This window comes from Rhea americana, unplaced genomic scaffold (genome assembly GCF_003343005.1).
Source record: "Rhea americana isolate MKP2758 unplaced genomic scaffold, rheAme1 scaffold_71, whole genome shotgun sequence".
NCBI lineage: Eukaryota > Metazoa > Chordata > Aves > Rheiformes > Rheidae > Rhea > Rhea americana.
In genome coordinates, this window is record NW_028186879.1 from 74,751 (window position 1) to 89,870 (window position 15,120).

A 15,120-nucleotide genomic window follows, 5' to 3' on the forward strand; every position below is an offset into this window, starting at 1 on the left:
CATGCTGTAGGTGACCCTGCTTGAGCAGGGAGGTTGGACTAGATGATCTCCAGAGGTCCCTTCCACCCTTACTGATTCTATGATATTTTTCTCCTGATATGGCTCTGTCTGTCAGCASTGACATCTAAAATTTGTGCAGATAAAGTTTACTCAGGAACAGAAAAGCAGAGCAAGACTTTCCACTTTGATCAGGCATCTGGCCCTGCCCCTGGTTGCACAAATCCTTCCAAGATCTTTTGGGRTTTCTTTTGTCATTTAATGGACTTGTCTCTAACACATGACGCTGTGGGAGTGGAGTTGTATGACTGTGATGGGGTGGTAATGCAGTTGGCACGTTGTCTCGTGGTAGAGTTTGTTTCGTGACAGGGCCATAATGTGTGGCTCACTGTCTACCTGCAATGCAGCCCCATGTGCTCTCGCTGCAGGACCCCAGGTGGAGATACCAGGCAACAGTGAAAAGATCTATATCCCTCCTCTGCCTTACACCTGTATAGCCTGCTGCTGTGAACAACAGGCAGGAGCATTGCCCTGTGGTTGTCTGTGCTACGCACTGAGCTACTGAGACCCACCAAGGCATGCAAGGTCTYGTGGCACTCCCCACCTTAGCGCAGCTCTCCCTGGGCACGTGTCCTCCCTATCAATCACCTCCTTACCATTAACTGCACCTCAGCCCCAGAACCTACGGCATGTGGTGAAGACAGCAAGGGGCTGAAGCAGGCTGGAGGGGGCAGTGGCGTGGACAGGGCTGCCAGGGTGAYGCAGAAGAACAATGAGAGCAAAGAGAAGATGCTGCAGTAAGGTAAATGCATCTTCTAGGCCTCTTGATAGTGTTAGGACAGTGGCAATGTCTCAGCTAATTTGTCCAATCTTAGATATGGGTCAAAATACAGGGTGCATGAAGGGACAGCCTGAACATCATGGAGAAACCTCTAATATGTTACCTCTACTGCAGTAATGTTAGYTGTGTGGGTAGAGTTCACTGAACAAATGTAGATGTTTAAACTGTGAGTGTCCATTTGTGAGCTGATCACCTTAGGGCTTCCTTTTAACTCTCAGAAAAATGGGCACTTTTAGCATAAAATTCACCTGACCTAGGTTAGAAGTTTACACTCAACTGAGCTAAATTGTGCTTTGTAAGTTCCCGCTGCTTTATGTTGACAATAAAGGGAGGTGGGCATGACTAGCTCACGGGCAAATGTCTATATGACAGACATCAAACGACAGGTGAGATAAATCACATTTCATATGCTCTTTATTTTTTACACACTGCGAACCGGACTACGCAGGGTGCCTGGTGTGGCATGCTCTGGCACGTAACAGCAGAAGCCAGAGAGCTGGAGCCTGAGGAACAGAGCGACACWGGGACAGACATGGCAAACCCCTCTGGGAATGTGGCCACTGAAGCAACCCTGACTTCATTAGACTTGCTCAAGATGCCCTCTAGCCTAGACCTTTCACCTAATTTAATGGTTTCTTGGTCTCACTTATAATTCTGAAATAAAAAAAAAAAAATCTTTTGATTCCTCTTTTCAAACCTAGGCTATTTGACTTGGAACACCGCATTGAAGTCTTTGCTACAGATTGATTTCAGGTTTATTATGGTTTCCCCTTTGAAACATGCTACAGCAAAAAAAAAAAAAAAAGAAAATCTGTACACTTTGTCGTTTTTCATGTAACTCCCCCCCCCCTTTTTTTCCAATCTTAGCAAATGCTCAGTCTTTTCCACTTCAATAGCTTGAAATTCTCCCCTGGGAGCCCTAAGCTCTTTAAATATTTTTAGGTTGCCAGATTTCTTATGTTCTCTCTCCAGGAAGCCAATTTTGTTTCTAAGCTCTTGAGAGTAGTCCAGCTTCATCTTTTGCGCACTCACTGCATCACAATAAAATGCTGCCTAATTGCTGCCTCAGCTGAGTCCCAAAGGTGTCGGAGTTTGTCTCTAGGCTACAGTTGTGGACAATAAACTCTACTCAGACTGGAGTTAAGTCTTTTTATTATTTAAATCTGAGTCACGTAAAATTAGTTTACTAGCAAGTAACCCACAAAGATCTAGCATGGAAAGAAACTCCCACATRCTGTTTTCTGACATGATGAGAGAATGATCAGATATAAAGATTTGGAAGTAGCTCATAATACAAGATGTAACAGAAATACCAACATTTAATTCAGCCAAAAAGACATGAATGTTTCTGTGAGAATAGGAGTTACTCTCAGATCTCAGTTCTGTGTTGGTTAGCTTCAAATTCAAAATGGTGATAGSAAAAAGCTACCTTTTTTTCTCTAGCTTATCTGTAACCTGAAATACCTATGAAAGAGGAAAGACAGCTATAGACAACAAACGCCAGATGAGCAAGAGCTTTCTGTTCTCAGTCTAGTACAATAGCCAGAGAATTCACTGAGCATTTTGCTAGAGAATCATCAAGAGTATAGTAAAACTGGGTGGCCACATCTGAATCAATATGAGAAGACTACTGCAACAACAGCCAAATGGACAATATAGGCAGTAAGAATTAACAAATCCTCATYTTCTCACCAGGACAGTATTTGGCAATCCTTAATAACAGAACACCAACACCAGTACGCTACATACACTGGCATTTTCTCCCTACTATGTTCCTTTTTTTAATCTATTTTAAAGTGCTTGTATTTCTTTTGCAGAATATAGCTTCTGATGACAGTGTGTATTCCAGAGACACTATAGTGGAAGATTTCTTGATCATTTCTTGAGACTATATGCCTTAACGCAATACTTGCTTTGGGGTAYATTTGGTGCTGTAGGTCCAAATCCATAGTCTTAACTGAAATGGAGCTGGAAAAGGTCTCTTGATTTTCTCAAAAAGATTACTCTCCTTTAATTAGAGAAGGTCAAATATGATAGCAGAGATGTGACAGTCTTTTTGGTGGTGTCTGCAGCCCACTTGTAACCTAGTGCACTTTTAAATGAGGACAGCACATGTCTACATGTCAGGGCAAGCTAGTTCAAATGGCTCTTCGTATGGCCCATTTCATCAGCACAGAGTGTACACACAGAAGGCAGATGGATCCATCTGCAGTAACTGCAAGGAAACTGCTAATGCCACACAGTACCGCCACTGTGCGGTGACCTCTGCTGTTGCCGGGGTCTGTCATTCCTCATTCGGATTTGCCTTGATCAAGTCTTGAGAACATAATGGCAGATACGACGCAGACTGCAGAACCTTCTTTGCTAATGGTGAGGCATGAGACAGGAAGGATGCACGGGTCTGAAGTTGAATTTGGCAGGCAGCAGTTAGAAATGCTTGTATAAAATTTCAGCCATATTCAGATCAATGGGAATTTTGCCACTGATGTCAGTGGGATGAAGACTTTGCTCCACATGTCTGCCTGTAATCTGAGAACATTTATTCTGGAAGTCCTGGAGACTCTGTGAAAATGGGACCCCCCACTGTTCATCTTATAYTCATTGTATGGAATGAAACTACATGGATTCTTTGTGCCTCTTTTTAGTTATCTATAAAACAAGTATGATAATGCTTTGAGTGCTAAACAATACAAGGTGTGTAGGAAGACATAATATCTTTTATTAAGCCAATTGATATAGTTGGGAAAAACAGACAAGCTTTCAGGCTTGTCTGAAATGCTTTGAGATGCTCTGATGAAAGGTGTTAGAGCTGTGCAAGGGATCATTAAATTATATTCTTCCTCTCTCTGGAAATCATTTAGTGATATTTGAAAGGGAGGATGCTGTACAGAAATAATTTACTTCTAGTGCAAGTGCTGTCTGGAGCTAAATATCTTCCTTCCTCTCTTTTCTGAACTAATCTAAAGAAAAATATGTTTTATATTAGCATGTTAAGAGTAATTCTGTAGTATAATGTATAGTCTCGTGGAATGTTCTGTATTAAGAGTAACTTACAAAGATCCTTAAGCATACTGCAGTACACACAAACAAAATGGCTGGATTTTTGTTTAATGTTTTCGAGAAATTATGAAAGTATCACTCTAAAGAACTGAGAAAGTTTAGAACCTCAGTGGAAACAGCAAGTGAAGAAGAAAGGAAAGACATGAGGCAAAAAATACATTATGTTACAAATTCTCTCTAACAAGTCTCAAAATTTTCGCTATTGAGTGTGGGCATCATGCCTTACAAAGCTGTGAACCAATTAAGAGTCCATAAGGAGTGACAGAAACAATCTCAAACACTTACCTCCTCCCCTGCCTCCCGCCATGATTTACAGAAAGGACAGAAGGAATGGGGATTGCTCAATATAACTAAAAGTCAGTGACAAGTGATAGACTAACAGCACGATGGTATTGCAACTCTAAGAGTACAAAGAAAAAGCAGTGTCATTACGGGGTCAGTGGATCTGATCACTGGATCACCTAGATTACYGGGTACCAAGAGGGAGAAAGGAAGGAGTTGCTCTGGGTTACTTTCTAAATTCATGTAATGATGAAAGAAAAGGAAGCCCAAAGTCCCAGTATCACCTCATCTTGTGGTTTTGCAACCTCCATTACAGTGTAATGGACACACTATCCAGAGAGGGGTCAAATTGGCTGCACAGCAGGGGGCTCAGTGAGGGACAAAAGGGAGAAAGACCTCCCCCCCTCAGCTCAAGAAACTCCACAGATGCTTCGTCCAAAAAGTTTAACTGTACGTAAGTCCTGTTACTATCATGACAATACTTTAACGCAGTGTTGAGATTCAAATGATGTCAAGAACACAGAAAACTGGGGAGGGGAACAATAATAATCTTTAAATATGCAAGGAGTAGTTGCAATGTAGCATAAAATAAAATATTGTTTGTGTCCATTAGGACAACAAACAACAGAGATAAGGAGATYTATATTAAGCCATTAGATAATTTTCCAGGTTAAGGAAAATTAAGCTTTGGTACAGACTGCCTAGAAAAATGGTGAAATTTTCATTACTAGAGGTGTAAAGAATGGCTTAAATAATTATCAAAAGCTCTGCTGTTGATGATCCTCCACTGAAGTGGAGAATACACTTGAAGATTCTTTTGATAAAGGTTACCATATCTGACCAGGTTTTCCTGGACATACTCCCTTTTTCCCTCTGGAAGATGTTGCTGAAGATTTTCTATTTCTGTGGGATTTTGATATTCATTCATCTGGAAATGCCTATCTAAGACCAGAGGGGCTGTTTGTGCTTTGAAGGGCCTATACGTCTACACTGATCACAGACACAATCACAGATGACCAGTTTAGTGTGGACACCTACTTTTATAAATGAATAAAGTTTGATGAGACAATTCTCTCTCCCTTCAATGACAAATTGTGTCCTTTGTAATATATTCCTAGATACAAAACTCAGATTTCCATTATTCACTCCACCTATAATTACATATTGTGCACGTAAGAGGTGGCACCCGTAACACATAATCATAATGTTATTTACTGTCCTATATTAGTAATTGTATCACATTATACTTGGATGCCATATGGTGCAAAGAAGAATATAATGAAAGTTTCCTAAGCAATGGATAAAGAACATCTATGCAACAATTAATATAATCTATTCCACTTCTGTATTCAATTCCTACTGAGAATATAACTGAACTACAAGGTATCTCAGTAAGGACAAGCTTATTTTTGGACCTAAGAGCCAGCCAAAGCTCTGCTGAGTTGCAGGTACAGCTACTAGCTAGGAATTTAAGCTTCTTTATTGCAGCAGTATGTATGGAATATTAAGGTGCTTGTAATATATGGCATTAGCTATTTCTGTTCTCAGTCTGTACACAATTAATAGATGTATTCAGCTAGTCTGTATGAACCTACGTACTTATGTTGTACTCACTCTACCACAGGACTAAAACTAGGCATTTAATACACGTCTACATTGTACTCTACCCTGAGGTCAAGCACCAAGCTTGACCACCCAACTGTCCCCAGTGCTTAATTGTTAGCTCTCTCCCTGGGGCTCATGTACATTTTATGTATTCAAGACAAACCATGGACCTTGGGTAGTTCACCCTGGGTATTACTTCCACATAGCAACAGGCCAAGAACACAGCAYGTCTGCCTCCTCGAAACCCATGTGTCTCTTAACACTATTCCAGCAGGTTCTGCACTCTCAAAACCCACAAATACCCTCACTCACACCCCAGGGCATATAATACATATATTCAGTTTCAAGCTATACTAACATTACTCTGATAGTTTGCTGTACAGACTCACATATCACACTATAAGCTGAAAATAACCCACATACAAATACTAATTCTGTTGTAGGACCGAGGGGACACCACAAGATGCACTAGCAAGATTCAGGGTACAGAACAATGTAGGGTGGACAGAGTAGTGTGTACTAGCCCTAAACAGCTTGGATATGAGCCAYTGTACACCACTGAGCCTTGGGATGGAGAATCACTCCCTCTCTTAAGTAGACATATCCTTTAGAGCCTTTTGCAAATAATGGTGCAAGAAGTCTCCTCACAGCACCCATCACTGCACAGAATAGTGGTGCTTGGGGCTGCTTTCATAATCTAGAAAGATCACAATGACTGTTTCATTAAGAGGGATTTTTTTTTTTTTTTTTTTTTTTTTTCTATAAAAAGCTAACTTTGAAGCTGATCCCTTTATAACAGTGAAATACAGAGACACTGAAATTAAGGTATCTGTTTAGAGACTAAACTCTCCTTCCCTCCCCTCCCGAGGAAGGTAAGTCATCGCTGGGTTTTTTCCTTCCTCCCTCCCCCTTTTTTCCAATTTTTTTTTTTTTTTTTTTTTGGTTTCTCAGCAAAATGGAATGCCAGAATCCAAAGGGCAAAGGTGACCAAGAGAAACAGCACAGGCTCATATTCCACATCTTGAAAAAGCTGTGTAGAAAATTATTCTACTCTGCTTTTGGAACCAACCTTTTTTAAAACCTTTGGTCTTCTCTTGTGGCCTGTAATGATGGAAGCCCCAATCTTATGCTCTCTTATGCACAAGTACCCTCATCATACGTGCATTTCTCCACTGTAAAAGTATGTGAAGAGCTAAAACTTATATTGTATCTTCATTTAAAAATACAGTGAACATTAAGACTAAATAAAACACTTTCCCAAACCCCATTCTTTCTTTTAGGTGATAGGAAAAATGATTGGAATGAGGAAATGCACCCAAGAAGACAACAGGGCATATAGGGAAGTTGAGCTTCAGCTATGCTCATTGTGGATTTTAGTTTATTCCTTCCTTGATTGATTCTTTAGGAATGTTTTTGCTTTCTTGTAGAAGGACCAGAAAGAGCTGAGGACTTCAGCTAAAAGAAGCAAGCAGCCAGGTCAAGTTATGGAAGGTCACAAATAAATACAATTAAACAATCCCTTCACAGGTTATTAAAAGTCTATCCTGATGACTACTGACCTTCAAAACACAACATCCCAGATGCCATGGAAAAATAAATAACCGTTATAAACAATTAACAGTTCTCTTGCTTTACTGGGTTTGTCGCCAACATCCCTAATATGTGCTTGTTTTAAAAGAACATTGTTTTAGAACATGATAGTTAATTCTATAACAAAATGAAATATCTTACTACTAGAAACTGGGAAAGTATTCCTAATGATGGTCATTAGTGGCACCAAATCCCTCTGAACTAGAATGACTTTTAATAAATCTAATCAGAAAATGAAGTTTTAATCTGTCATGTACTTGTAGCAGAATGTAAGAGGTTTTAGAGGTTGGTACAGAAGGCAATTGAACTATCTTGTTTTACTCCACAGTGCTACATGCAAGAACACCTATACAGACTGTGGGTGGGAGTCAGCTGGCCAAAGGCAGATAATTTTGTATCTGAGATAGTCAGCTCACTTCTCTCTCTAATCAATGGAGTCAACAGGCCCTCACAGGATGGACTCACTCTTGTCCTGTGGCAGATTTTGAATACTGGTCATATGAATTACAACCTAGAAGAATGTTTTTTTCAATGATTTTAAAGGGAGTATAAGGCAAACTAGCTCATGTGTGGGTGTCCGTGCTGTAGACCACTGAGGTTAGATAAACTGCATTCAGGGTCCCTGAGAAAGTATTAGCAACTCTTGGCTGAAGGGTGGGGAGCTTTTTAAGCTACTCAAACTTGATTGCGGTTGCTCTGTGTTAGTGTCTACACTGTGCTTTTAGATTTATTTAGAAGTTTAGCATGCCTTGTCATGGTACATTTGTAAATCCTATAAGCTATTTTGTTTAACTTATGACCATTTTATATGTATAGAAGAAATACAAGGGTAGATTATTTCTTTCTTAGTGATGCAAATCATAATAAACTTACATTATATTTGTAAAATTATAATCAGTATAAAAAACTAAAATCAGTATAAAAATCAAGTACATGAATGGAATGAGGCTGAGAGAAGGCTGTTTGGTCTCCTTAACTTACATTCCTTATTGGAATGCACCTTTTTATTCGTGGCAAAATTGGCAAACAGGTCTCTGTATCCAGCAACAAATTTCTCTTGATAAATTCTTGCTAAAGCTCAACACTTCCTCAGATAGGAAGGTTTAACTGTTTACAAGGCCACGTCATTATTCTGATAGAGAAGTGATTTATGTTAAATCTAATACTTTCTTCCATGGGATCCTACCTAACCCAAATCATTTCACCAACCCAATCTACGTTGCCACCACATAAACAGCTGTACTAGCACAAGTAACAGAATAATAAGCAAAAGCAGAGGGCAAGATCAAGTGCGGAGGGACAGGGACCTGTTAAGTCACTTTTTTTGCCACGGAAAAGATGCAAAGAATAGCACAGAACAGCATTCAAACAGCATTGAAGAGCCTCCTCTAGATGATAATTCAGAGCAGAAGTCTAGCTTACATTGCTCTCTGGAGGAAGCTCGCTCTCTCTTTGATTATGCAAAGCATCTAGGGAGATGAGCCTCCTAATTTAGGCATCTAAGCTACATGTTTAAACGTAGACAGTGAGTATTTCCCCAGAGAATGTGAATGGGATGTTATAATAATTTAAAATATGTTTAACCAAAGCTATGATACCRATGTTTGTTCTTTTATGAGATGCTGTTTTTTGTGCCACTGACACACTGTTCTGACACTACTGTTTCTCATTTATTAGATGCATGAAAAAATTAACACACATCTTCCAAATACAGTTAAAATTTAAAGTTAAAAAACACTTGTAATGAGAATCAGATTAAGTTGTTCACATGGAAACCACTACATGTACCCTATAGTAAACATATTAGAGCACCAGAAAGTAAAAGAAAGGGAAAAGAAAGGGAATTCACAATCATTACCAGCATAGTTTATTTAACTTTCTTGTTTTCCTTAAATATTTTTGCAAGTTTTCATTAGGAATTTTGGCTAACCTTTGATTTGTAGTTATTTCTTGCCATTTACTATATTGCTTCTATTTACTCAGAGCTTTATACACATGCACATGCATGACATACATAACATGACTTAACACGTGACTTAACAGGTCCCTGCCCCCTAGCACTTGTTCTTGCCCTCTACTTTTGCTTTATCAGTCTCTCGCTTGTGCTAGTAYATGCATATGTGACTGAGGTTTTAGAATTTAACTATAAATTACAGAAATTGTTCTTCTAATACAGATGCATAGACACCGGTGTACTTAACTCCTCACTCCTGACTTGCACTCTTGCTTTTTAATTATATACTAGCACACAAATTTTCAGTGCATTTTCCTCCAAACATAAGCACCTTCATTGCCATTGATCACGGCGCTATTAAAAAGACTATTCAACACAATCCTGGACACAATACTTTAAACACTCTTAAGATATAACTAACTWCTGTTCTGGATGACTGTGTTTACAGGAGTGGATTTTTAAAGCCAATTCACCTTCTAGTACCTCACACAGCAGAACTGGAACTAAGATGCCTAAGAAATCTAAAATGCTGGGCAAGTCATTAATATGTAGAAGACTGAGCTTCGTTTAATGCAATGATTTGGGCACCTGAACTGTGCAAAAAGCTGCACAATACCTCCCTTACTTGAAACTGATAGTTTAAGTCAGAAAAGTATCTATAAGCAAAGGCCACTAATATATACCAGCATGATTTAAATTTATGGCTATGCGTGGTTACAGGCTGAATTGATACAACTGTTTGGTTCAAACTACTGAAGCCTAGTATCCTATGGTTTTGTATCTTTCCCCTTAGCCTTCATGACTGCAATAAACAGAGMAGCTTATGTGTCATTTATGACACTGCAACTGTGCACAGGAGTAGGTGCTGCAAGTAGCAGTAAGTGAGGGCAGTCAGTCATTTTATGTGAGCAGATTGGCCAGCCTGTTGCCAGATGAACTGTTTAACAGATAAATTCTGCTTGCCTTGTGCTTCATCAGGGCACCAGCTGAGCCCATCTTTTCTAATCTGTTACTTAGTACAAAACTAAAAGGAACTCAATTATTATTGAGACTCCCATCCTTTTGTCAGATGTGGTTGAATCTGGACAAAAGGGTCTGAAATTACTGCCGTGTGGGACAGACTGCATGAAATTCCGGAAGTGTCACATTTTTAGCAAACCAGCCTAAAATCCACACCCTACCATGAAAGAGTTATATTGCCAAACCTTTTTTGCTTAATTCTCTTGCGTATTTCTTATTAGCTGTCAATTCTTACAAACACATGAAATTAATGGAGCTCTGCCATTTTATGTTATCTGTGGCCTGCCACTGGACTGGGATGATGCGAATGAACTTTTATTTTCCTGTCCCAGTTTTCAAGTAACAACTGCTGCCACATGGATTCATGGCCCTGACTCCATTCTCTCTGGGGTTTCTGTCCAAGTCTTCTTCTCTTTTGACTACTGTAAGCTACTTTCCTCTCTGAACAGTAATGCTCCAGCAGATGCAAAATGCTTCTGCATATCAAGTATGCAGAGAAAAGAATCATGATATCCTAGTTTCTAGTAGTTCTTCTAATTTCATCAAAAGACTCAAAGCTATTATTTTTTTCAGCCTACTGTGGGCTTGCTTCAATCCATCTCAAAGATCTACCTTATTTTCTACATGTTCTTTTCATTAATCTGGGACTGGCCTCTTCATAATTTTAACTAAATTGGTCAAAGCTGTCGTGACAACTGTCTCTATATGTCTCCAGCCATGCAACAAACATCTTAGGTGGGACTCCTCTCACCTACCTGTAGGCATCTTCACTGCAGACATTTATTTATATTTACTCCTTCTGTAAGTATTAGAAAAAAAAATAAGCACATTCAGAGCACAGTCCTTGTTGGTCAAAGGGGGATCTATGACCCAGCAGTACATGAGGAACACAGGAAGCTTAATTCAGATGCACAGGTCTATAAAACAGATGTCTACCTTTGACTGGATAAATATAATAGTCTGCATCTATCCCTTTGCTGGCTTTCTGGCTTAACTGAAATCTCATCTGAAAACCAACTGGTCTCTCTTGTAAGAGTCTTTATTTATAACCTACAGATTTTTGAGATGTAGCTTGTGTGAAAGATGTTGACTAAATCCTGAATTGCCACTTTGTCACAATTTCTTAAGATTTAGACTCTAAGGTTCTTTTCTAGGATAGAAATTGGTGTATCAGTCATATTAATAAATACTATACAATAAAAATTCCTAGGCAGAAAAATTGCTATGCATGTTTACAAATTAATGTGCCTTCACTAAGTTGTGCATAACTTCCTCTTGGAAGGTTAATGCCAATGATTATGTAACACACTCCTTGTTTTCCCTATTGCATCCCTATTGCTTTTCACACTCAGTTATTAAAAATTTTCTGAATGTARCCTTTAAGACCTTTGGTATAGAGATATGTTTGCATTTGAACATTAAAGATCATTACAAAGGCAAAATAATTCCTATAGCTTAGTTAAATATAATTGCAAAGGGGAATGACGAGAAAAGCAGGAGTTCGTAATTCACAAGTATCTCATGTGCTTTCAGCCTTCTCTTACAGAACTCTGTGTATGGGAAGACGCTATGAATGAAGTCGCTGCTATAGCGCTAATCGCCTGTGCCAGCCATCTGAGTTAGACACAGTCTATGGAATTTATACAGTAATAACCAAATCAATTTAGAAACCACTTCTGTTAATCTAACACAGACCCTAAGTATAGATAGCTTTAAACTTGTCTGACARTGTCTGCAATTATTGTAGCTTACGAGACACTTTTGAACCAATTCAAATGCTCATGGCAAAAGAGTTACACTAATTTATATCAGCTTTTATTTGAACTGTATAGAATAAATCAGAGAGGGCACACAATCAGCTCTGCTGGCAGATTTTCAGATCTCTGGGAAAGGGCATGTTAAGTCTCTGGGGTGGGGCCATGAATAATGCCCTCCTCTACCAACACAGCTGGAGCCTGTCTAACCACAGCCTGTGACACCCACCAACACCATGTCTTATCCAGAACTGTTAGCTTTAGGTCCTCTGCTGGAAAAGAAAAAAAAAAAAAAAAAAAAAAGGCCATGAGAATATATTCATAGTAGAACAAGTTTCAGCTGTTTAAAGTATTACTGCCACACAACGATTTTTTACCTTCTCTTTGCCTGAGATTACTGCCTGACAGCAGAGTTGGTGGAATGAAATATGTGCGTGACTCTCAGCTGCTTCAATACGAGGTCCAGCAAATTAGCTTAAATTGCTGATAAAGATGAGTTTAATGCCAGATTTTGTAATAAAATGGATTAGGAAGATTAGTGTTTTCCATCTAGGGACTGTTATGAAGAAAGGAATTTTCAGCAGAGAAGTAGAACAAATGGTTAGGGAAGTAATATATATCATTCCACCTGCATTTCCTGCAGTTCACCTGACCACAGCAATACAAAAGGCCATGAAATACCATGCTCAAATCTACTTTCTTACACCTCATTAACAAGTTTATGAACTTCAGAGGGCCTGTTAGTCCTTTCTCCTCTAGCTGCCCCTGGAGCAGGTACAGTAGTATAACTATGAWCTTTACAGTGAGAAAGAGCAGGAGGCTGGACTAGAGGACCTCCTGAGGTCCCTTCCAACATGAATTATTATCCTGTRATTCTTACGTATGGGTAGTGTACAGGGTTAGCAGTCTGGAGATCTGGTTGTTTTCCTGCTGCTTACTTGTAAGCTACAGTTATTTATAAGACCTTGGCAAATCGTGTAGACCATGCTTTCCAAATCAAATATTCCCTCTGAGGGGTCCAACCAGAGTGAGACAGGTATTGCTATGACAATAGCAATAGTAGGCAAGAGAAGACAAGGCAAGAGTAGGAAGAGAGATTATGGTGGTGCAAGGGACTGCATACAATCTGTTCCCCCTAAGAAACCTTGAGCTCTCTAAGGTCTGCATTGTATCTATGCTTTTAGGTATGTGAAAAACTAGTAGGAATCAATGCCTTGATTTTGAAGAAGTCTAGAAAAAGGGGAAGGCAGACTTGCAGCTGTTATGAATTTGTCATGATTTTGGCCCCAGTTCTAAAATACTCACAAAGGCATAAAAATCTCCACATGATTTTGAGGGAAGCAAGATATGCGCATAAATGTGAATGACACATACACACATGCTGTATTATTTAAGAGGCATAGTAAGCTCTGAGTTTCAATCCCTATTCTTTCACTTATGTTAGTTAACATTTCTGAGACCTTTATTGTGAAGTACAACCTAATGCTGCTGTAGCAAGGTAACTAAAATATGCATTTTCCAGTTAAGTCACATGTCACTATAGGGAGCTACGACATGGTCATTGTTGGGAAAATCTCAAGAGTTGTCGCAGATGGCAAGGAACTGTTGATGTGGTTCAGCTGCACACAGAAACACAGCTCAAATCTGTTGTGATCTCACAGGGTTAATCCTGCCTCCATCACGTTTCCTCTGTCTTCCTTGTGCCTGATGCAGCTCTGTGGAGTCAGCTAGTTCAGGAATTGATTCAGCTAAAACCTGTTCTTTTTGCAGGGGTATAACTAGCTTTCAGATGGATCAGACCCCAGATCTGCCCTACCAGATGGCAACGTGAGAGTTATTGTTGTGTAAGTAACAGCAAAGCATAGCCCGGATAGAGAAGAAGGCAGGACTGCCCCCTTTGGTGGCAATATGGACACAGACTGGCTCACRTTAATTGTGAAATCATATCCTTTTAAAGATTTATTGTTTTCCTTTTAAGAGATCCAACTGTTTATCTTACATACAAGATGTCTGCTTCAGAAATGCTAGGTAATGCTCATTCTCAGCAAAAACACAAACTGAGTGCTATCATTTGATCAGGCTGCCCATGATCATCAGATATCATTTTGGTCCTAGGTGAATCCCCAAAATCTTTTGTTACCCAAAAGCAATGAATCCTGGTAGCAAAATCTGTATCATCTCTCAGTTCCCATATACAGGATGACTGTGTATTTTGCCTTTCCTAGTCACTCCCAGGGCTAAAGCAGGAAKAGATGAGTTTTGTATTTTGTGTTAAAATCCACTAAAACCTAAGTAAATAAAACCTAAACAAAATGTATGCAAAACGCAGAAAACCGCTGTGGCCAGTTCAGAAGTCAATCTGGATGTCGTGGTGTTTTTTCACTTCTAAGGCTTACACTTTCCTCCTTTGAAAGGGGTGCGTCAGTTTAACTTCTGGTCTTGTCTTAACGGACTGAAAGGGTGAGGGGAGTTACTGGTTTCACTCAAGCCAGTAGACTTAACAGAAATTCTTCTAAGGATTGCTAAAATGCAGGCTTAACAACAGAAATGGCGGGGGAGGGGGGGTTGCAACACTATAGCTATGCTCAAAGATAAAGATGTGAGGAGCTTTTCCTTTGTTCGGAGCTGGCTGGAAAAACCACACCCTTTCCCTCCGCGAGGACAAGGTCATGGAAACTCTGAGGAGAAGGTGCGAGTTTTTTGCCTACGCATCCAGGCAGCGGAAGACCCTCCATACGCTCGATTAAGGTCAGGACTCGGGCGAACGTCTTCTCTCTCCAGAAGACAACAGTCTCCRACTCCCTCTGCGGATGCACGAACGCAGCAGCACGGCTTAAGGCGCGCCTACGGCAGAAGCGGCCGCGCGGGCCCGCACGGAGGAAGGCACGGGCAGCCCTGGGGTCACGGCCGCGGGGACAGCGCCCAGGGCCCCCCGGGGACGGGACGGGGCCGCCCGCCGCTCCTGGGCACGCAGCGCCCTCCGCGACGCGGCAGCGCCCGCCCTCGAGGGCCAGCGG

The 15,120-nt window shown here is 40.2% G+C and overlaps 1 protein-coding gene across 3 annotated transcripts in view; it reads left to right on the top strand.

The window, feature by feature from the left end:
• KATNAL1 (katanin catalytic subunit A1 like 1) overlaps positions 1–15,120 on the top strand; it is a 133,805-nt gene that overhangs the window by 20,712 nt on the left and 97,973 nt on the right. For 2 of the 3 annotated variants that reach the window (XM_085321823.1, XM_085321820.1), the window contains exon 1: positions 14,714–14,851. The exons of the other annotated variant lie outside the window; for it this stretch is intronic. The gene's annotated coding sequence lies outside the window, so the exon portion shown is untranslated. Of the gene's footprint in view, positions 1–14,713; positions 14,852–15,120 lie in introns of those variants that run through there. 3 annotated transcript variants of the gene reach the window in all.